Source organism: Hermetia illucens, chromosome 1 (genome assembly GCF_905115235.1).
Source record: "Hermetia illucens chromosome 1, iHerIll2.2.curated.20191125, whole genome shotgun sequence".
Classification (NCBI taxonomy): domain Eukaryota; kingdom Metazoa; phylum Arthropoda; class Insecta; order Diptera; family Stratiomyidae; genus Hermetia; species Hermetia illucens.
In genome coordinates, this window is record NC_051849.1 from 56,841,669 (window position 1) to 56,865,602 (window position 23,934).

The following is a 23,934-nucleotide window of genomic DNA, read 5'->3' on the forward strand; positions in this document are numbered from 1 at the left end:
CAGCTTGCCTTAATATTCGTCGATTGTAGTGCCAATGCTTGACTGTTCTCATCAATTGTTAATATGCCTCGAATCTCTCTTTTTTTGCAACGTCTCGCTGCCTAGTACTTCATTAAGAAATTTCGGACTACCGGTGATGTATTGAGAGGGTAGTTGTCCACCCACCAAACTGTAGATTCAGCTGTCCCCGTTGAGCGAATCTTTACAAATAGTGATCGGAACTGCGTGAGCGACCGATGCGTTACTGTGATAAGTGAGTGCAGTCAACTCAGTATAGTGAATAACCCAATGTCCCTTTTGCAGTAATAACATGCGTGGTCCTTTCTGCTTTAATTGCTGTTGGTTTGTTTCTTTTCGTATTGAAAAATCTTGCTGCTAGCTTGCTTGTTCCTAATCTGACTACAAGCACGCACAAATGTGTTAATACGTCAAATATCTTCTTCCTGCTACTAATATATGTAGGTGCAACATCTAGCTCATCAAGCGCACAAACTCCATTTTTTACCACCAAACCTACTACGAAAAACTACCTAGTTAGGATGGTGATGCAATGACGAACTCGCCAAGGGAATAGAACAAACGTCCTACCCATTTTCTCATGGAATAAGCGGCGAGCAAGAACTATCAAGTAACTAAGCTATACAGCGTTCCAATATAGGGCTGATATCATTACATTACCAAAAGTGCATTGGACAGGGACAGGTGTGCTGAAGAATAGTGATCTCTCCCGAACTGCACTGAGTGAAGCCACAACTCAAGTCAAAAGAAGAAATCCTAGAAAAATCAACAAGTCAATGAAATCGAGAAATACAAGAAGCTACCTTACCAAGAGGGAAAAGTTCATCATACGTCCTCCTTAACACATACAAATCGTCACCTGTTTCTGGGTACTTCTTATCATCTGCTTCATCTATTCGATCAGTGCATGTGTTGCAGCAACTAGATGTGGGGTCACCACTGTGGTCAATCGCAGATGCTACGTTAGAAACAAAATATCCAAGTTTTACTGCCTTTTGGAACTAGATACATACCAGACGGACGCCAGATGGATACCGCTTGTGCCACAGGGATTTGAAAATAAACTTTTAGTTGACTGTACCTGACAGTTATTGTAGATGACGCAAAAAATGCGAAGATGTCCTGTCTCCATCTGATCAAAAGCAATTGTTTAACGTGAGAGGATGTCTTCCACTTGCAAGAAAGTATCCCCTGAAGGAACTTGAGACCTCCCTAGGGAGAAGTGACGGAAAGGAGACAAAAAATGTGTATGTGTGTGTGCTATCTAAATTCCGTAAACATTGACAAGTTAAAGGACATCACAATTCTACAGAACTACGCATCAACTGAGATTTCCAATTTTAAGGATGCTTATTGTTGTTCTATGAACAACTACACGCAATTCACGATAATAATAATAATAATCGTTGGCACAACAATCCATATTGGATCAGGGCCTTGAAGTGTGTTCAAGACCGCAATTTACGATAGACTTCCTTAAAGAAACATTGTGATAATAATGATTGATATGAACGCCAGTGTGAGCTCTGCTTACAACTTGCTTGCGTAAGTAAAAGGGATGAATGATCTTGGTGATCGTAATGATAATGGTTGGAAATTTGTGGATTTCTAAATTTCAGTTTTCATTTCAATTAACCATCATCGAGGGTACACTGTTTGAGCACAGGGCTTGCCACAAGATCAGTTGGCTTTCGACTGACGGACAACGGACATACCGATCAGCAGTAGAATGTGCACAACACCTTAGATGTTGATGTCGACTTCAAAAGAGAATATTATCTGATGGTCGCTTATCTTTGAATGCGTGTCGGTACTGCATCTGCTTCCGAAATAAGGCAACCGAATTGAATGCGGCAACTGAAGCGGCATTTGCATGCTTCTTTCTGTCGCAAAGCACAGAGCTAAAATAATTCTCGGAAGTTTGACCCCCAAACCCCAAACTAAATTCCGCTCTGGACCGCCCTGCACCGTCCACATTAGCACCCTTCTGGTCACTGTGGTGCAGTGTGCAGAGTTTAGAATCCTGCTTCACTTACTTTTCATCTTTCAGCGGAGAGTATGGTATAGAACTGGCGAGCTCAATTCTTAGAGAAATTTTAAGCCCAAATTGGAGTCTGGCAGGATCGCATCCCCATTAACTTTTCCTCTCGTTATCGGTGATGTCTTTCATGGTACCTTGACTGGAAGATGAGTTCAGAGTTAAGGATGATGTCACGTTTCTATCTCAACTACGCTCACGACATCCCGATATCTTCTGGCTTTCTCACCGAGTCATGGACATTGGCCAGATAAGTTTGTAATTGGAGAAGTAGGCAAGCAGAGAAAATAGAGGACAATAAAACCAAAGTTTCCTGTCTGAAACATTCTATACATAATTGCTTTAATAGACAGACATCGAAAACACCCAACAATTTGCAGATCTTTAATTCATGTCTGCGTCAAATCATCGAGGTCGTTTCGCTCGACACAATACGAAAAGAACTTCATCAGCGTACAGACGAGGTACTCTTGCACATGCTAATTAAAAGGCAGAGGTCATGCAAAGAAAAAAGACAACAACCCCATTGCGCATTATGCCATGTGACGAAAACGACTGTCTCCGGATGACCGACGAGTAGGTCGCCCTAGAACTGTGTGGCATAGAATAGTGGAAAAAGAGTGCCAGCTATGCGAAAAATCTTGGGAGGAGCAGAAGCACATTGCCAGAAACTGACAACGATGGCTTGTTGGTATACAGCAACCACTTGAAAGCTACTTCTTATCATTTTATATTATACAACTTAGAAATTGAAAACTGAAAATATCCTTTCGATGGAATAAATCACTGCACAAGTACTGAAAGCTTAACTACTAAATTTCAAGCGGGAAAAGATTTACTAGAAAAAAAAATACTTGAGTCTTAATATACTAGAACATATCCAGCCACATACCTATGAACAGATTAGCACAGATTGGCATTTTAAATACTAAGTGCACGTTATTAATATGTGATAAAACGATATCATTACGTTTCATAACTAACTGAACAATGAATACTAATTGGAAACCTTACAGATGGGAGTACTACCTTTTCAATCAACCGCCATTTATATAATAAGAAATCAGTTCATCTCCAATCATTAAACGTGTTGTACATGCTGATTAACAAATGGTTTTGTAGATCTATTTATTAGGAAAATGTGTCTATATATTTGTTGAGGTCAGGTTGCTCAGACATGCATACTATATATATGATTCACCGGAGTAAACTCCAATATACAGGGGGTCCTGTTGTAATGACATAATGTGATGGGGTGATGGTCAAATACCATCATTAGTGGCCGAAGCGATCCAAGACTGGAGAGATATCCCAAAAACCGAAAAATTGACCCTCAAGGAACGCTCGGAAATATTGAAGCTCCATCAAAGTGCTCTATCGACACGAGCTTGCACGGCTCTATGCCAGCCACGTTCGGGAATGCGGGGGGGGGAATCCCTTGAGCAATTCGATCTCTTACGTGTCATTATACCAAAAATTCACCTGTCCTTTTCGATGTGTGGGTCTGCACCAGATCCTGGAAAATATACAAACAGGGAGATTCGTACGAACCTACAGAAGCAACATCACGCGAACTAAACTGCAAAGTAATAATAACAAAAATAACGGCTCGACCGTCCGTAGAGCCGTAAAATTTCGGTCCCGAGTGTCGCAATGGGAAAGGGAGATCCACGACGGATCATATCCTCCATCAACACTGCTCCTGCCTCAAATGTATGGTGAGGCGTGGCCTTCGAGGTTCTCACTGTGTCATGGCATCCTATAGACAATCTATTGGCTAAATTCTAAATAAACACAAAGTTGCTAGTTTGTTTCGTTCTCGCTTCTTCTTCTTCACATCCTGCCAACGTTGAACCGTGATACGAGAATGCACACACCAAACTCCCCGATTTCAAAATTGTTTGGTGTATTTCCTATGTCGATACCTTCTGAAACATTTTGCAACCCTATCAATTTTGTCCAGTTTTCGGATTACTAAATTTTAAACTTCCACTGGCACATGGGGCACTGCTTGTCACTTTAGAACTGGTGTTTTAGTTCGGTTCTTCAAGTTTTTAAGTACAGTGATATAGCTTCCACTAAATATTATCCACTTTTTCACATTAATTGTTGGTAATTATGTATTACATTTTTTTTTAAGCCCACTTTGAAACAAAAACCCGAACTGAAATTTTACTACTAAAAATATGAAGCACAATTTTTAAATGTACCACCACAAGATAAATCGAAATATTAACGCGATCTCCTTTCTTCGGAGCCAGAAACCGATCTCCAAGGAGGTTATCCTTAAAGATGGCAAGCAATTACTTACTAATCCTTAGTGAGTTGTTCCCGGAAAATTGGGATCCAAACTGTATTCACGGATTACCGGTAAAAATAAACGCCCCAACTGGAAAACGACGCGAACCACACAATTCCTATCGACTCTACCGCATCAGCTTCTTACCTCACAAGTTGCTCTTAAAAGGAAAATCCCTTCAGAATGGCTAACACAATAGACAGCACAGAATGAGTTCAAATCTCACATGTAAAGCTATCACGCAAAATCCCTTTTCGAGCAAATATTTAAAAAAAAAACGAAGATTCGCTCTCTTTAAAATCAGTAACTTGACACTCAGCGCACAACCAACAGTTAATATCCTCGAGAATTCACTTTTCTCCAGCCACGGTTGCAGCACTTCTTCCTCCTCCGAAACTCAAAGTCGATCCTCCCTGTGCAGCTGATCAGCTGTCCATCTAATCAGCCTGTCGCTAATCCTGATTCCCTTGAACAAGACCTTCAACTATAAAATTCACGCCGGCTCAGCAATAACTATAACTGCACATATCATGCAGCATGTAAATTCCTCCCAACAATGATCAATCAATCAATTAAATTCTGTAATTTTTCAAATGAAATTGGGTTTTTGAATTTAGGGTAAAGCGACCAATTGTTACGTTGTTTTAAAAATAAGGAAAAATAATTATTTGAAGTGTTGGGTAGTGTATATAAATGAAGGTCAAGATGGGAATTATGAAATTGAGAGGGGTCATTGGGAAAGCTAAGGAAAAAAAATGTGAATTAGGAGGGAATATTACACATTATTGAATGCATTCTCTTGTTTGATTGGCCACATCACATCCACTACCCCAATCATTTAATCCCATCCATGTAAAAATGAAGGGCTTAATTAAGGAAAATTTAAAAATTTTATTTCTAAAGGATTTTTTGGACCCAAAAATTGTTTGGGACACATCCATGAAGTTAATCTGTCAGCAGAAAAGTTTACTATTTTCACTGAAATAGTTATCGAAATTGATCAACGGTAATCTATCATAAAATCATGAAATGAAAGAAATTAGAACGATAAACGTCACAAATTATATGGTAGAATGCTATATTCTGCACTGATCTCTGTCAACATGAGTTAATCACATTCCCACATGAACCTGACACTAATCAAATGCATATCAACCAACATAAATCGATTGTGGCTCAAGAACATAAACACATAATTGCTAATAGGACGTGTCGAATGCCAACTTTATTGACAGAATCGAAGCCATATCTCTTCACATGCTATACACCACACCACGAGACTATATTTGTTTACTACATTATTGTGTAACGTGTTAAATGTGCCATGAATTTTATCTTATCTCAGAATTCACAACATTGAACGTTCAAATATTTGAAATTCTGTAGATTTCACGTTGCCCAGTCATAATATTTTTTATCTTCACATTCAAAATAACCGAAAACTCCATGGAAATGATTTCCCAGCTTGGGAATGTACTAGCCAATATCAGGACTGTGACCAAGTTTCAAGTTTCGCAATGTGAAATTTAAAATGTCAACTATTTTTCCATTGAAATATTGGTTATTGGATTTTCCGGTACTTTGTCCGAGTATAATATTTCTTCGATACGTCCATAGGATAAGATACAAAGGATACTTTTACAAGAATTGAAGTCGGAAATTGAGCCCTTGGAATATCTGCATGTAGTCTGCGTTAGTTATGAAACTATTCAAAGTATCTACAATGCAATCGATATTTCTTTTCTCGGGAAATATCTATGCATTTGGAAAAGTATTGCCAATGGGGAATTATAAATATTCATTCATTTCATGGAGCAAAAGGAGGTTTTCCAATGGGAACAATATGATTTTAAAATTTCATTGTCGTTTTCAGATTATGATTTGAGCATTTGTATTCAATGAAGGTAAATCATTAATAAGTTGATCACAGCAAGATACCGGTTACTAACGACAATCACACAAAATATTATGTTAATCTACTCATACTGTGAGAATTGGACGTGAATTCCAAGAATTTTGTAATTCAACTGATTAGTTTATTGTGCTTAGTATTCTGATAATCATTCAGGAATTTGAAAGTTATTCTATATTTTACGGAAATGAATTATCGATAAGAGAATTAAAACTACTGGGCAAACTGGATAAAAGCAAACAAATCGAACAAAAAATCCAGTAAAAAATCTAATCAGTCAGAAATATATACAAAAAAAAAACTAAAAGAGAAAGAGATTATAATTACATGATTTCCAGTTATCAACTCTGGTGCAGGAATCGTCCCAATAGTTTTTCTGCTCAACAGCATATGGGCTGTAACTGCAAGTGAAATATCAGCAACATTTGCTCCCCCTTCTTCCTTCCCATAAACTATTTACCGATTTTTACATTATGATACGTATGTTATTTACATACCATGTTGGCCAAAAGCCAAGGTAAAGGAAAGTGCTGAGGTCAGAGAGAGAGACAAATAAAATATAATTGGAGTTATTCTACTTTACTAAATCTTACCTGATCTCTCTTGGTGACAAATCCCGCAACAGGTCAATCAAGCGAATGCATCCAATGTCGTTAAAAACAAAATGGTCTTGTTGAGTCATTAGCCTCGGAAAATTACTTGGGCGTTCACCTCAATCGACGCGTCAGGAGACGTCCCAGTCCTGTCGAGAAATGGGCAAGGATTCTTGACGCGAGGACGGCGTCAGGATGTAAGTAAGTTAGTCTCAACAAATCAACTACGTGTCTACACGGTAAATATTGGCACCCTCACTGGAAAGACCGAGGAACTCGCAAGAGCCCTTCCGAAAAAGGCGCATTGATAATTCTACAAGAAACCCAATGGTCTGGTGTCAAAAGCTACAAGATCGAACGCAAACGCGGTAAATAGCTATAAACTTCCATCTGAGATGGTTTCCGTGATGCCATTAAAGATATCGAACAATTTGACGATTGGCTAGTGAAGTTTACCATTATGTCAGCTAATCGTGCTATTCGTACGCCCCACAGGCAGGTTCACATGATGCCGAGAAAAATGCCTTCTGGAAACTTTTCGCCGCAAAAAGTCGGTGAAGTTTTCGCGTAAGGAAGGCCGGGAGCAGTAGGTTAAGAAAGCATAGGAAGATTTAAAATCCCAGAAGATGAAAGGAAAACAATAGAACAATACGATTAGGACTTCTCATAATCTGTCGAAAAAATCTCCGTTCAGTGAAAGGGCAGTGGCAGGAAAAATATACAGAGGATATGATAAAGGGGCAAATGTTTGGTGGAATGACTCGGACGGTGACAGAATCGCAGGTCGTGGAGGAGGAGGAATACATACATATGAGGAGCAATATTCCCAGCGAAGACAATTAACAAATACCGTCGATTTTTTTTAAAAATAAAAGCAATAAACTAAATAGTCACACCTGTAGCAGCCACAGGTTGAAGCGTCCGTTTCTAAACGTTGGAATAAGGACTGGAAATATCTGGTGGTCATATACTTTCAACATGGGACATATTACCCGAGTCGACAGGGAAAGTAGCCTCAAATGCGAATGAAGAACAAAACGATCTCCAAAGGTAATCTGATGTCAGATGAGAAGCCTTAAGTTCACGTGAAAGCTGGTCCAAAACTGGCCAACAATTTTCAGAGGGCCGGCATGTAATCCAGATAAAACAGCTAAGAACAGAAGTTGTACCATCAAATAGTCAAGGTAAATTTGGGAAGGAAGGGCCAGAAAGAAAGGTCCCTAATGAGAAAAGTAGGAAGAAAGAAAAATATTTCCAGGAGCAAATTCTGCCGCAAAAAAAATAAGGAAATTAAATACCAAATAGTGGCAATATTAACAAAAACAGTACTCAGTAGATTTTAAAGAAAACGATCTGCCTCAAGCTCTCCACAAGCATGCAGGGACATCAGTTAACCCCAACAGAATCTTAACTAAAACCCCTCGATTGAATAAGGAAATTAAACTAAATTGTTCGCCCTCCCCGATATTGTTTATGACACTATTCGACGGAATAATACTAGTATTCAAAAATTACCATATACTGCACCCACATTGGGCGCAAAACATGCCAATGACCCTTCTATAAGCGTTTCAGTACCGCTACTTGACGAGAAGCTTATTAAGAGCTACTTTCCTGTCAAGTACCGCAACTGAAGAAGCACATTTCAAATGCTGGGACATTTTTCTCTACAATTAAGAATTCGTTAAAGAAGTTAATCCCATAAAATGAAGCACAACTTATACCCTATCACTGCGGAGGTATCACAAATTATTACGTACTTGGCTCTACCTAGCTCTCCCTTCTTATATTACGGATGCGCAATTATACCTTTCTTAGTCTATATTGTATGCGCTCTACCATACTATTCTTTTTTTCCTGTCACGCAATAATCCCGCAACCAAATTTTCCAGCGTTCTTGTTCGACAATGGAAAAAATGTGCTCCGAAACTTTCGGGACACCATCGCAGCTGGGAAACTTAGGTAAACTGTTCATATTTAACCTGTGCCCCGCAAAGAATTGGGTAAGATTAAAGCTAATGTATCCGTACTTTCCCTGCGTCCTAATCTTAGTATTGGGTCTGTGTGTCGAACGGCTTTTTTCGGAACATTCTCATTGGTGTTGCACCTTTCTAGTGACTCCGTCCTTACAGTGGATATCTCATAAGGGAAGAACCCGCAAACAATCAAGATTGGGAATATTTTCGTGGAAATGCTCGATAAAAATTGCCAATACATTCTTTCAATTAGCCATCATCATCCCTGAATAGCGCAATAATAAATTCCTTTTTTCTACGACGAAGGCTATGCTACACTTCCTAAGATTTTCTTCGTTACCACAACTGAGGCGACTCATGTACCGCTGCACTTTCAATGGCAATAGAAGTGTTTAGTTTCGTAAGGTCATAGATCCACTTAATTGCTTTCGCACTCAGTCAAATCTTATGGCACTTCTTCGTATCGTAGCCAACATCCTGATTTGTACCAGAATCTGATGATGTGAAGTCATTAGGTGAAGATCTCTTGCCAAACCAAAGTCTCTTGATGCGAAATTTACTTTTGACAGCGGGACACTTGATCTAATTCAATATCTACTACCAGTGGGCTCAAATACTATTTACTTTAAAGCAGGTCCTGCAAGCGAACAACCGCGCGACATAACCACAACCTCCGTGGAACTCCAATTAAAAAGTCAACTCTTAATTACCGGGCTGAGGTGTCCCCGGAGGGCTATCTAGCTTCCCATGGTACCAGATAATCTTTGGTCAGGTTTCGTGACCGAGGTCAGTTCAGATGAGTCCCCGTGAATACTCGGATCTGATCGCCTAAATTAAGCCTTGGAGCATTCGGCTACTGTATCACGACTAGCAAGTCAAAGTGAGTAGAGCAGGTTTTGGTTCGTTCGACAGGCTCGCCGGCTTCGTCCTCGCTATCTTAGTGCACCTACTGGATGGTATGGAATACCGAAAATCTCTGACCGTTATGATTACGGTTCCCTCTTCTACCATCACCCATCCAAGCAAAATCACACATCGCGGCTATAATTTCATCTTCTGAAAGCCTATACTAGATCGCATTGGATTAGTTAAAGAAAATCCTCATTTTCTCTGTATCGGAAATCCAAGTTAGACGTGGTTAGCATTTCTCTCGCATAAAATAATTCGATATGAAGAAGGAATTGACAGGCTTGTAGCTTGCATCAGCCTACCAACCCTTTTTCCACATTTTACGACATGCACGGAATATTCTATTATAAGTGAATTAGTAATCCTCAACTCACAGGGACGTCACTACCCCAGTAGAATAAGTGCTATCCCGGCTTAACAATGCATACTATCCGCACGAGTGATGTTTTTATTGTATAAAGATTTTGTCTGTTCGGGCACCGTTACATACGTTAATCATGGAAATATGAACCCACAGGAACGTATGTCGTCCCCATGGATGCACAAGGCAAGTGTGAATTTTTTTCACCGAATATTGCCTCGTATGGGGGATTTTGAAATGCGCACTTAAATCAAGCACCCATTCTCAGAAAAAAACCATGATGAGACCTCAATATGATAAGCAGGATTCAAAATTGCGATATATGCTCAAATACAGTTATTAGCAATACATTATCTTTTATAAATTTGCCCTACCTTTAATTCAATCTGGAAGTACGAAATGATATATTGCAAAATGCTGCAAAGTTTGGTACAAGCTCTACTATTATCAACAAAGTTGTGAAACGGAAAACTAAATTAATTTAGATAGAAGTAATACCGATCCCAAATGTTCGGACGTATTTTGCTCCCGTGCGTTACATTAGCTTTATGAAAATTATTTAAATCGCCAAATCTTCCTGTTCGCGCCACGTTATTTTCGGAAGAAAATAGCAGGAATAACCCACAAATAAATTTGTTTTTAACATCGCAGTTGGTGTACCAATCTACAACATTATATAATTTACTAGAAAATTTACGAATGCAAGACTTCCTTCCGGTATTTATAATATTCAGTACCGGCATTTATCAACATTTTTATTTCTCTTACCAACGCAATTAAAAAAACAGATCATCGATTACACAAAAATGAATACCTTTACGTTTCATTTATTTACTAAATACATTTCAATTCGAAAACTACCCAAAACTTCTATTCAATACTAACTTTAACTTGTCACATGCAACCATTTGCAAATTTACAACATGCAAAAACTAAACTTCCAAATCAAATTGGAAACTTAACCACTGAGTGTTCATTTCGATCGGAATCAAATTGGAAACTGTTCACTCGATCGGACCAATATACCACACGATTCATCAGCAACAAATTTTGCCGCTCTGGAAGCAAATCTGAAAATACCGCCACAAGAATGCAATTCATCCCATTGGCTCCCTAAAATTTACGAATGCACAATGAACGGTCGACAAGGAAATGAGTTTTCCAGGAGACTGTCTAACAGGCAGATTTTAAAATGCGTTTCAAGGAATGTGTATCGGAAAGCGGCCATTTTCTGTTGCTGTTCTGCTTTTGTTCTGTCAGACTGCTGTTAAGAAGCAACATTTAATTTATAAAGTAGTTTCCTGTATTATTTTTCTGTCTCTGTATTTTCTTTAATTAAGTAGGGGAAGCAATGTTCCTCTTGCTTTCAATGACGCCATGCGGCTGCTGCATTGGCATAGTAAATTTATAAACACTGCAAGCTACTGACTACATAGAGATAGAAACGTCGTGCACCAAAATATTTTCACATAAGAAACACATAAAATCTTCCAAACCTGAAGCGCCAATTTTCTATAATCCATCCGGTTTTTATTAAAATCCCGATCATGCGGATTAATTTCAAATCCTGCTGGTATCTTTGGAAAGTGACGCCCTTTTATGGGAGAAGTATCATTCGGATAGTATTCGGTTCGCTACCACTTTTTATAAAACAGAATACTAGATAAAAGTCCAGTCACTATCTAGGTGTATATTTGCAATAAATTATATTTATGAGCCTGGGGAGTGTCGGTGATAGCAACTGTTTAACCCGATTTTATTCAATCGAAATGGTATCCAAAGAGGAATCCAATGTTCTGAGATTAAATCAATCTGGGAAGTAGAAGTAACTAGATGCCAAAGCATCCATAAAGCCAGCAGGTCAATCGGTACCAACCATTATTTCTACAACTACCCTGCACTTACTCTCGAATGTCCAAATGTATCGCAGACTTTCGTGTATTTACGTTTACGACAAAGACAGGAGCACAAATTAAATCTAAATTGTATCATTCTATGACTAAAATCTCAGTCAACAACGATGACGACAGTGCACTTGCAGACTTTTATTACGCCGTTTCCGATTTTATTCACACAAGATTAGTGCCCTGTCTTTTTATCTGTTTCTGCTATTTTTTATTCGGCTATTAACCTAGATACAGACAGAATAAAGTGTGTACATGAATCTCATGCGAAATTGTATCTAAGTGAAGCATAGTTGAGTCCAGAAGATTTCGGAGGATAAGTGAAATTCCACTGACATTGAGAGATGTATTTATTCCAAATTATCCCCTTTAAATTGAAGTTACAGTATTCTAATCGGTGGAAGCTTCTTAATCCTCTGAAATTGCATATACCAGTCTCCCAAGGAAATCGAAGAATACCACATACCTAATGGAATTTTAAAGGCTCTTATACAGCTGAGCATGTGGTAATAATTCAGATTGCTTCTCATCTACGTTCTTAGCCCGAAATTTCCGACGATTTTAGCCACCGTTCGGCGTTCACTAATTAAAATTCCTCCCAAATTCTTCAAAATTCTAATTCAATCAATATCAAAGCCACTAGGATAAATGATGGGCCTAACTAGATCTCGTTACTAATTCAACTCATGGCACTCCAGGGAGTTCATGTCAAATTGCTCAGATCTCTGTGTGTAGTTAACGTTTACCTCCTTCAGCCGCTAGTGGAGCAAGATTTTCTTAGAGATTTACTACAAATAATTGCACAAGGAGCCGCTCTTAATATTTAACGTAAATATTTCTTCGTGCCCACAGGACTTTTATTTCATACCCAATTCACTTTCAGAATTGGATCCTGTTTGTTTTTTCTATTAAGGAACAATTTCAACAATCCTGGAGAAGAGTCAAACGATACAAGGATCGTACTTGCACTTAAACTGGTGCACGTACGAGCTTACATATGTATGTACATAGTGTGTACGCTGGTAGGCATGTGCTGCTGGAAGTACTGTATTCTGGCCTTGAAGGAAGAAGCGTATCCTGTTCATACCAGCTTACAGAAGACTCTCATGGGCATCCAGAGTGAAACTGAAGTTGAGATAGATGTTCGTAAGATTGTTTTGATATAGATAAGCAAACACAGTTTAAATTGGATATGAAGGACTTTACTCAAAGAGTGAATTCATTAAGTGTTGATGAGCTAGATGGAGCTAAAATATATGTAAATACTAAGCATCATCTTTCTGAATTTCAATATTCCATTTGAGGAACTTAGGGGACGGGAACTATTCCATGATTTTACACTTCACCCATATTCTATCTCTGCTTAACGAGCTCGAGACACAGCCTATTATTCGAAGACCCTCACACTCGAGCAATCCGGATAAATATGTACAAATTAATCCCCCATGAGCTCTCAGCTCCTCTAATGCTAACCATGACTGGCTACTTTGCGTACATCAGCTACTTTTCAGCTGTCATAACTCGCGTGCTCAGCCAATATACCCCATCCATTCTTGGAATCAAAAGCCACCAATCACTTAAAACGTGCTGCTTTTATTTGGGCATTCTCGAAGATGAAATGAAGCATAAGATGCGTATCTGAATCCATCGTGTCCGTTCGGAAGCAAGCACAGTTGCATCAGTCATGCATGCTGGATGGCTCTAATTGCAATCACCCACTCTCTGCAACAAATGATGCTGGTTGCTCTGTTTACTTTTCATTAGTGTTGCGATCTAAATATGAAGCAATCATTTCTATTTTTAATTTAACGGTTTCCATCCATTCCTTTAAATTGACTGTATGTACAGATATCCGAATGTACATGAAGTGCGGTGTCCCTTCTCCCCAACGCAAGATGCACAGCAAGTGTACAGAAGCTCAAGTGAACCAAAAAGATCTGAGGATTCTACATTTGTGATGATGCTTCACAATAATTTTCAATATTCTAGAAATTGGCACATATTCGACGCAATTTTCATTCCTTTGAATGTGTGCACAATGTTGGCAAATGGGGCTTAGCAGTTTCGTTTTTTGTTTGGCCGCAGACAACGAGTCAAATTTTTAATTCGTAATCAAGGCGGACAGCTCTAATTTGTTTGAATTTAATATTTCTGATAGAATGATGATTGCGATGTTTACTTAATAAAGGAGATCAGCCATAAATATTGAGTTGCATCATCAATGGTTTTAGACCCTGAGATTATCGGACTGACATGTATTGGCATATTTGGAATCAATTAGGTTCAAATTTTGTTGCTGTTTATGAGTAGTAGACATTGAAATCTTCCCAGATATCTCATTGCTGATATTGCTGAAACTAGTCATGCTACTCTTCAACGAGCAGTAGTACGAAGGGAGGCACCTAAATGCACACATGATACATGTCCAGATGACTTAGTCGTTATAACACTAAGCCCTTGCAGCAGAAGGTAGCGGTTCAAGTATCACCGGTGATACAGCGATTTGTTGCATCGTAAGCTCTACTATCACATAATGTCGGATGCCATCCGACTTAACTTTGAATAGGTGTTTGAGTCAAACGACTAATGACGTTCCCGTTGGAACGCTAATGGTGAGACCTGCACTTGGCTTTTGATTCCTCTAAAGGATGAAAAGCTTTAGAATTCTGAGGAGAATAAGGAAGGAGGGGAAGGTAACAAGTTATGCATTTCCTGTCGTTATTATGTACAGCCACTGAACGGCGATGTATTCGCTGGAATTATTCTTTCCCTTCCCCCCGTCCAAGGGATGAACAATGTGTACCTAAGGCCATTGACAGCAAGTTCTGGCCCAGGGTTCAAACTATGCAGCCCCCTTATTATCCCATTATTTCACTGAAAAATTCTACGTATGTCTGATGGAACCTCGGGAAAGGTTTGGGGTTTTCGTTAGTAAGGAACTTTATTTACTCTGTTTGTTTGGCCCATAAACAGAAACCCAATTGGGCACTACTTTCAATTAGGCTATTCTACTTTTCGTATGCACATTATTCGGTTATCAAGGGATAGTATAGGTCCTAGAGCGGAAACGTGGATTGGTATCCACAAAAAAAGCATAAAACCTGAGAAACGCCTACTGAATCCTACCAACAGCTTTACTACCAAACCCTATCTCCATTGAGTGATCACTGAGAGTTCTTTCATAATGAAACACTTTCCAACACAGGTTTAAGTTAGATAGGACTGACAGACTACACTACAACTACTACTGCGGAGACACGAAAGGAGCCTTAAACTGGATTAATTTTAAAACAACGAACCCAGCACCGAAAACAAATAAAAGATTTGCGTATTTGCACGCATACAACGTACGCTCCCTTTACATGGGCTACTAAGCAGATAACTGGTACCCTATATGTTGTAGTGACTATTATATATGAGATTGGGCGATGAGCAAAGACCATCCTAAGTGGCCGCACCAAGAGGGGAGAACTACCCCAAAAACATTAAAAATAGCAAAATTGAGCGTGAAGTTCCGCTAATATTGAAACTTCATCGAAATGTTCCGTCGACACATGCTTGCACACTTAAAAGCTAACCAGGCTTGGGAATGTGTGGAAGTCTTTTGAACACTTCGATTCTTCACGTGTCAGTATACAAAAATTCACGCGTCCTTTTAACTAATGCTTGGGTCCGGAACGGATCCTGAAAAAAATACAACCAACACGGGACTTGTGTGCACCTCACGAATAAATCAACACGCGAGTTAAATGGGAATTAAAAGAGAAAATCCACAACGGATTGCTTCTCTATCAATATTTCTCCTGCCTCAGACGAACCATGAGGCGCGGTTTTTTGGGGTTGTCCCGCTACTTTGTCGTCCTCAAGCCATTCTATTGGAAGATGCCCCTTTAATGAAGAGAGTTTTGCAGGGTCAAAGAGGATGAGAGAAAGAGGGTGTCCTCAAATCGAAACACATCATCATAAACAGCAGAATAATAAAATAAAATCAAAATGAAAAGAATAATAAAATAAAATAAAATCGAAATAAATGTAACCAGATGTTATAAATTTCGAAATATAGACCCCATAAACATTCACGCCCTTACAGAGCTGTCCCAGGTATAATTTCAAAATCATACCTAGCCATTTTAACAGCCAATTAGGAAAGGAGTCCTTGTTCAGACGTTCGCTTCCACGGCATACATAAAATTAGCAAACTATTCAACTAATAGGATTACACGAAATGACTGTTTGAAGTACGTGGTTTGCGCTGTAAAAGGTACACAACCAAACATGAGTCTCCCAGATGGACCATTTTCAACTAATTTGACCACATATTAATCTGACACTGCCAAATCTCAGCTTTGATGAATGTCAGAACATAACAGAGGGACCAATATTGATACGGATCATTATCTCGTTGGTATGGCGCTCCAAACTGGAATACTGAAGCCATCCAGAAGGTCAAATCTCTTACTGTACAAGTCAGCGATCTTACCAGTCTGTATTAGATGTCAGATGTATTCTTCGGAGACTTGGGTTCTTAGTAAAAACAATTGTAAACTCTTACTTATGTTCGAGAGAAGAATCCGTCGAAGAATTTACGGCCTCCTATAAGAGCACAAATGATGTCTTTAACGACGGTCTGGTTGTGGATCAAATCCGGCTCAATAGATTGTGGTTGCTGGGCCAACTAATCCATGTGGGTGAGGATGATCCAGCCCAAAAAAACTATCTGTCTGTGATAGAAAAATAAAAGAGAACATGATTGTAACTGTCTCAAATGAAGCGGTGGCGTAGGTCAGGATGGCAGACAGCTTTTAGAGATATTGAATTGGTTGAGTTAGCGGAAAATCGGATGTCTGGAGTTTCTTACCAAGCCATGCCTACATCGACTACCGCTTAATGTGCAGTTAATGGTGACGATCTCACATTACACACTTTAAAACTGTAATGCTAATTTTGACCTAACATACTATTGCTTTGACAGTAGTAGTATGATTTACACCAAATTTTCCAGTATGGAGCAGAGAAGAGGAAGCAAAGATAGCAGCAATGCCCATACCGGTGGCTTATATGAGCACGACGCTAATAGTTGACAAAGGGATCCGGAGGCGCCCATAAGAGGATTTCATACAGCAAAGCATCCAGTACAATATTTGAAAAAATTATGACTTCCTTTTTTTTATTCGCTAGTGATATTTCTTAAGTTTGCAAATACCGATATTTCGAGAACCACTTGTTTCCTTCATCAGTGCTAACAAGTTCAGTCAGTCATTCAAATTAAATATTATTTTCTTAACCATCAGAAACAAATTGAATCTTAAGCTTCTTGTTCTGAATTGGTAGGGTCATTGAAGTTCCCAAACTGTATATACATTAGCGTTGACGACTGTCCGAAACCATGATTTTCTTTGATCCTGACGGAGTCTTCTTTGGTCCTGCTCGGTATGTGAATATCCTCTGATTGAGCTACGTGTCATTTGCACACTTAAAAGTAGATCATTCTCAATCAATGAATACGTCACTCAAAAAGGGTGAAAGGGAGTTCCTCACTGCCACCCCTTTGGTTATTTTGTAGAACTTAGCTCTAAGTTTCAGGTAACTCTCCGTCATGCATACCCTCGCAAGGTTCATGAGCATTACAGGATTTTTACTCAGTAGCCACTCCTCCAGATACAAAAGTGCCTCTTCACTGGGATGCTTGTAAATAAGGCCTCCACATCGAATGACACTAGTCGTTCATCCGATGTCGAAAATTCCACATCTTTTAGTTTTCTGATGAGGTCCTCTCTATTCCTGATGGCTTTTCCAGCGAGTAGTCCCAGTAGTTCCTTAAACTTATTTAATAGCCACTTGGCGGTAGTTTGTGTGGGCGAGTTTGCGACTGTTATTCGGGTTTCCGGAATTCGTTACCTTGGCCATACGGGGTTAGGCGTCCGAAGTTTGGCTGGATTCTCAATAATGTGGCGGCATTCGTTTATTACTTTTTGTACCTGTTTAATGGAATGGCAAAAGGGTCTTTCCTCAGTTCAAAGTATCCCCCCCTCTGAAGTTTTTCGAACATGGCCGTGTCGTACTCCGTCTCACTATTCCGGCCGCATTTCCTTTGTCCGATTTTAAATAAAATCTGTTCCTTCGGCGGACTTGGTTATTGGAGTGCAAAGTTTAAGCCCATGATTTATTATATTGGGTTGAGGGAAAAGAAATGTCGTATTTGTGATCGAAATTTGACGCTTAATTTAACATATCAACAATTATCCCATTTAAGTCAAGTATGCGCCGTTTTGTTCGCAAACTTGTTGCCATTTAGAAGGCAACTTCATCATCCCCCCCTTATAAACCCCCCTCCTTATTTGCAAAAACTCAGACAGCCAGTTTTCGCAAGTCTCTTTTGAGGCCAACTTAGTAGCACCAAGAGCGTTTTGCATGGACCGGAAGAAATGGTAATTACTTGGTGCCATGTCCGGACTATACGGTGGGTGCGATAGGACATCCCATCCGAGCTCCTGTAGCTTTTGACGCGTCATCAAAAATGTTTGAGGCGAGCGTTCTTTTGGTGGAACACAACACCATTCCTATTGACCAATTCTGGCCGCTTCTGGTCAACCGCTTGCTTCAAACGGTCGAGTTGCTCACAGTAGAGGACCGAATTGAGTGTCTGGCCATAGTTAAGCAGTTCATAGTGGATGATTCTCTTCCAATCCCACCAAACACACAGCAAAACCTTCCTGGCCGTCAATCCGGGCTTAGCGATGGTTTGGGTCAGCTCACCGCGTTTCGACCACGATTTTTTTCGGTTGAGGTTGTCGTACGTGATCCAGTTTTCATCATCAGTCACCATCCGCTTCAAAAATGGGTCGAATTCCGAATTCCGTTTCAGCAGTGGTCCAAGAGATTTTTTTGCGTCAACTCGTGTGGCACCCAAACATCTAGCCCTTTTATTTGATACCCCATACGATCATATTCCATGAAAAAAAATGTTATACCTCTCTTTCGCATACAGCCCCCTTCAAACCCAACGCTAAATGGCGCCATTTGTTGTATGTAAAGGGATTCACAGACCACACGTTCTCACCAATTTCGTCACAATCGGTTCAGCCGTTTTTAAGTAAAGCAGGTATGACAGACAGGCAGACATTAATCGATTTTAATAAGGTTTTGTGTAAACAACTTAAAAAAACAGAACAAAACACTAAAAACCGGGATGATTGATAGAAAACTTTTAGCATCAACTTCTTATAAGAAACTTTGAACACCCTGCTTGTACATCCCTTAAGAAACCGAACCCAATGAAAAGAAGCCAAATTTACTATGGCCGGTATTCAGAGTAACGACGCAATGTGTGTAAAATGAACAAAAAGGGGCCAAAAATCCGAACAAGTAACCTTGCGAAAAGAAAAATGGGATATAGTAAGTAGTGAGGAAACCCTGTGAACAATGTTATAAAAATTATTCCATTGGAAAAGTCGGAACAAAGCGCGGAAAATCCAAAAATTATATGAAAACCGGAAAACAAAAGCCATATTTTTCATTAACAACTTTGAAAGGAGAATGAGTCGAAAAGTGGTAGTTACACGTAATACGTCGACTCGAAAAAGTTGGAACTAAGAAATTTGTCGCAACTTTTGATGCCTGGTATAGGTATATCAGGCAAAAATTAAAAATGCTGGTCCGTTGTAAAAATGCATAAGTAGTATTCAATAAAACAGCATTTTACCGGTAAAATGTAAAGATACATATGCTTATGATTGTCAGCACCGTTTTCGTGACTGGTAAAGGGTTTTTTTTTTGTTTTTCAAATAACTACCAGTATTTCGGGAACGCTCTTCAGTGCAAGCTTTCATGGACCACTTTGACACTTTACTAGCTGCAAACACGATGTTTCCAATTGCGTATACTTGTACTGCTAGAAGTTCAGAGAATACACAGTAGTGGCACATATGCTAGAATACAACAAATACACGTACGAATTCAAATACATGGTCTTACTATTCTATGGTTTTCTTAAACTTGAATTTGAGAAAGACTATTTTATCAGATACAAATATATATCTCTGGTAGGGTTATTATGCAATATTGTAAATGTTTTTCTTTATTTTTTCAGGTACGATTTGTACATATCCCGGATTATTTACTTTTTAGTAAGAAATTTATCTCGAAAAATAACTGCGAAAAGAATCGTGAGTACAAATTCATACTGACAAACATTTTCATACAGTGATGTATGAGTCTTGTGGATTTTTTTTTTTCGTTTCCCGCTTAAATGTACCTCTAGAATGCTGCTACAATTTTATCGTCAGTTAATTTGTGGGATAAAATCATCAACTAGCACATATGGAGTAGGACGTCAGATTCATAGTCTGAATACGAACACCCCATCATACCTTCTCCAATTCTACATACTACAACTTACAGTTTTCGCATTTTTGGACGCTGATTCAATATCGACATTGAACCCAATAGACATCAAAAAGCTTAAAAAATAATTTTTCTCTGTTGGCCTCCATTCGGTGAATGTGGTAAAATCGCGTAGGAACGCATACGAGCCGACCAAAGCTGCTAGGTGTGAATTATGTTATTCGAAAAGCAAATATTTGGTCAATCCATCTGAGATTATCCACATCAGCTTTGTTGTATGTAGTTTACATGCCTATGTTATATGTATTATATAATACTATCTAACGGATATAATTTCATTGGATTTGTGGATAATCAAGCCGTACAAACAATATTTTCTGGTCGCCTAGCCATATTTTTAGTGTCGAATTGAATATGGGCGACAGACATACAGATATGATCAATAAATTAAGATTTTATGGCGCAAACAGAAAACAAGGTTTTGGAAGTAATACATCAACAATATTTTTGTATGACTTAATTGACCATATTTATTTTATATTATATTTATCTTCTCATGAAAAGGAAATTGCGTCTCTCTTTTCGCCAAGAAAGTGTTACAAGGTCCATTATCCTTGTGAAGCATTCATTCCTAGGTATGATTGAATATACCTATCAACCTGAATAGGCTGCACTAATCAGAAGCACATTACAGGGCAGGATCCTATAATTCAGAAATTGGTAGTACACAATGACATATGCATATACAGACTGTATATAGAAACCATAAGCTTTTCCGAAATAGGGGAAAATGATAAGAAAATTTAGGCTTTGATCTATTCATTTTTGCTTCTAGAACTTACTTATTTTCTATTACCTCCATTTTATTTTCTTTTATTTTTTATTTTTTTCTGATAATATTATCTGAAATCTAAATTTTGAAATATTTAGGATTTTGTAAAGTAGAATTATACTCGATATACATCCGCATATATAGCCGTATCGATTGTTATGCGGTGGATGTCCGACAAAGCTCAATTATATGGGATCTTACGAAATTGCGATGTTTTCTTTTTTTAAATAAAACGTGAGTTTCTTTATTTTGATAAAAGTATGGATGATTACAATATGTGAAAAATAGCATGCTTTAGCTGGCCACCGCCAGCACGTGTACAAGCTTTCATAAGAACATCACAATTTTCCATTACTAGCTTTCACATTAGCGCATTCAATGCATTAACCTCATTCCAAATTTTTCATCAGACTTTACTCTTCAAAAAAACTTAAAGATTACAATCGCGCAATCCTTTCGCAAATTGCATGGCTTGTCGCTTCATCCGGTTGAGAATAGAGATTGGCTGCATCTGGTTCATCAAATTGAAGCTATAAAGAATCTATAAACCCCGCCTGTAGTCCTCTTGATTAATAGTAGTAGCTCCTTCATTTGAAGCTACCAAGAAAAATTAGCCAAGGACTTCGCCAACCCATAAATCACAGGAAGCTAAATTTTTTTATGGATGCACTCATTTTAATGAAATTATCCCCTAATTGTCTTATCCGCAAATTCGGATGCTTTAACGAGCAATTGATAAAAGCCCTATGTTGATAATAATCCACTTGCGTCATTCTTTATATTAATTGAATTTATAAGGATACAAATCCAAATACTTATGTAAAATACCCCAATCAGTTGATGGATGAATACCTAATTTGTGTTTAGTGAAATTCGTTTCAGCTTCCCCCCAGACTACCCGAGATGCCCGCACTCCTTCTCCACTGTTCTGCGCCAAGTACTTTTGAGGCGACCCATTCGTTGGTAATCTTAGGAGAATGGGTCCCACTGCATGGCGTAGCCAGCAATACAATTGGTGCCCCTCATCAATATGTGACCTATCCATTGCTACTTCTGCCTTCCCACCACATCCCGTTCGAATAACCGGCCTGTACATCGACCGCGTTTTTCATGTGAAACATACTCCAACGACACGATGCAAACAGGAGTTCACGAATGTTTTGTTGATGTTTATCTTCAGTCCAACTCTACTTGGCACTCTTCAGAGAGCCATTTGGCTAGGATCCACAGTTCGGTGTGAGATCAAACAGATATTATCATCGTAGTGGAGGTCTTTCAGTCAAGGTATCATTATCCATTGAACTCCTCCAAGGCAGCATGAAGAATATGTCCGATTAAAAGAAGAAATAATATTGGTGACAAGACGTAACCATGGCGGATTCCGTTTTAGAGCTCAATTTCCTCTGAGATTTTACCTCGATGTAGCAAATCGCATTTCGCGCCATCATATATGGCTCTGATAGTTTTTCCGGAATATCGCTCCTACGTAAAGTACGCCAGATACATTCCCGGTCCGAAGGCGTCCATACAATTCACAGGGAGTTAATGTAGTCACCGCAGGAGAATCCGGAGTAGAAACCAGCCTGCTCTCTGTCGATCAAGCTTTCGAGATATTCTTTGATGCGGTCTTCAATTTTCATACAAATTGAAGCAGAAAATCTGCAGAAGCTGCAGGTGTAGCCATAAATAACTATGCAGAGAGAATGTCAAGCTAAGCGGCTTCATTCAGCTTGAATGCATTGATGGCCGAGATGATTTCTCTTCTGCTTTGAGGAACAGTCCGTATTCGCATGTAGCGGTGACAAGCCATTTCATCCACAAGAGGAGAAATTGCACCGGATGTAAAACACCAAAGAACCGTGGTTGCTCGTCATCGTAGATGAAGAGCCGATCATTAACGTCCTTCACAGGACCATCAAAAGATTTGCGACCACATGCAAATACTTTTGTGATGGAGCCTGCACTTCTGAAATCATTGCGTTCTGCTGTCCAGCTTATATCGTTGGAATTCTCGCTCGAGTTAAAGAAAGCGAGGATACTGGGGAAATTCGATTCCATTGTCGAGAAGCGTGCACCAATCGATAGGCGATGGTCGTAGCCATGAAATGAATTCCTGTTGAAGGCGTTGCTGACGGTTCGATTGTAGTACAGCTTCGCAACTTGCAGGTTACTACACCACCAGCTTCTATCTGTTTAATCCGCCTATTATGACAAGGAGAGAAGGCTTTGCATGAATTCTTATGGCCTAACTCACAGGGCTCAAAGGCTGTTAGACTTTGTTCTATTATCGGTAAAAACTATTTTTTCAAATCTTCTCACTAACCTTTGCATTACCGTCTCATTTAGACGATTATTTTCATAAAAAATCACGAATACTACGATCTGTTTTTAAGATTTTGTTGAAAACATGCATTTTTTTCAAAAGCCGTTACACCTATTGACATGAAATTTGGTGAAAAGGTGGCAATTGTAAACGCCCACGCATGCAGCGAATTAGATCATTCTACATTGAATTTAAGAAAAGCGAGGTGTAAATCTTTTTTTACCAGGAATGTGGTTATCAAATGAAAGTAGTTTCCGAATCAGATCTTAGTGTTGAAGTCGGTTGGGAAACGAAAGGGGTCATAAAAGGATCACTTAAATTGAAGAAATTAAAGAAAAATCTGAAATCTGGGAAAACTGCAAAACGTAGACTGAGACAACACCGTACTACAATGGCTTGAAAAAAAATCCTCAACAAAAAATTTAA

General features: G+C 39.0%; 1 protein-coding gene across 3 annotated transcripts in view; it reads left to right on the plus strand.

Annotated features, from left to right (window-relative positions):
- Positions 1 to 23,934, plus strand: part of LOC119656755 (leucine-rich repeat extensin-like protein 5) — a 106,645-nt gene that overhangs the window by 12,458 nt on the left and 70,253 nt on the right. For 2 of the 3 annotated variants that reach the window (XM_038063335.1, XM_038063345.1), the window contains exon 2: positions 20,100 to 20,175. The exons of the other annotated variant lie outside the window; for it this stretch is intronic. The gene's annotated coding sequence lies outside the window, so the exon portion shown is untranslated. The remainder of the gene's footprint in view (positions 1 to 20,099; positions 20,176 to 23,934) is intronic. 3 annotated transcript variants of the gene reach the window in all.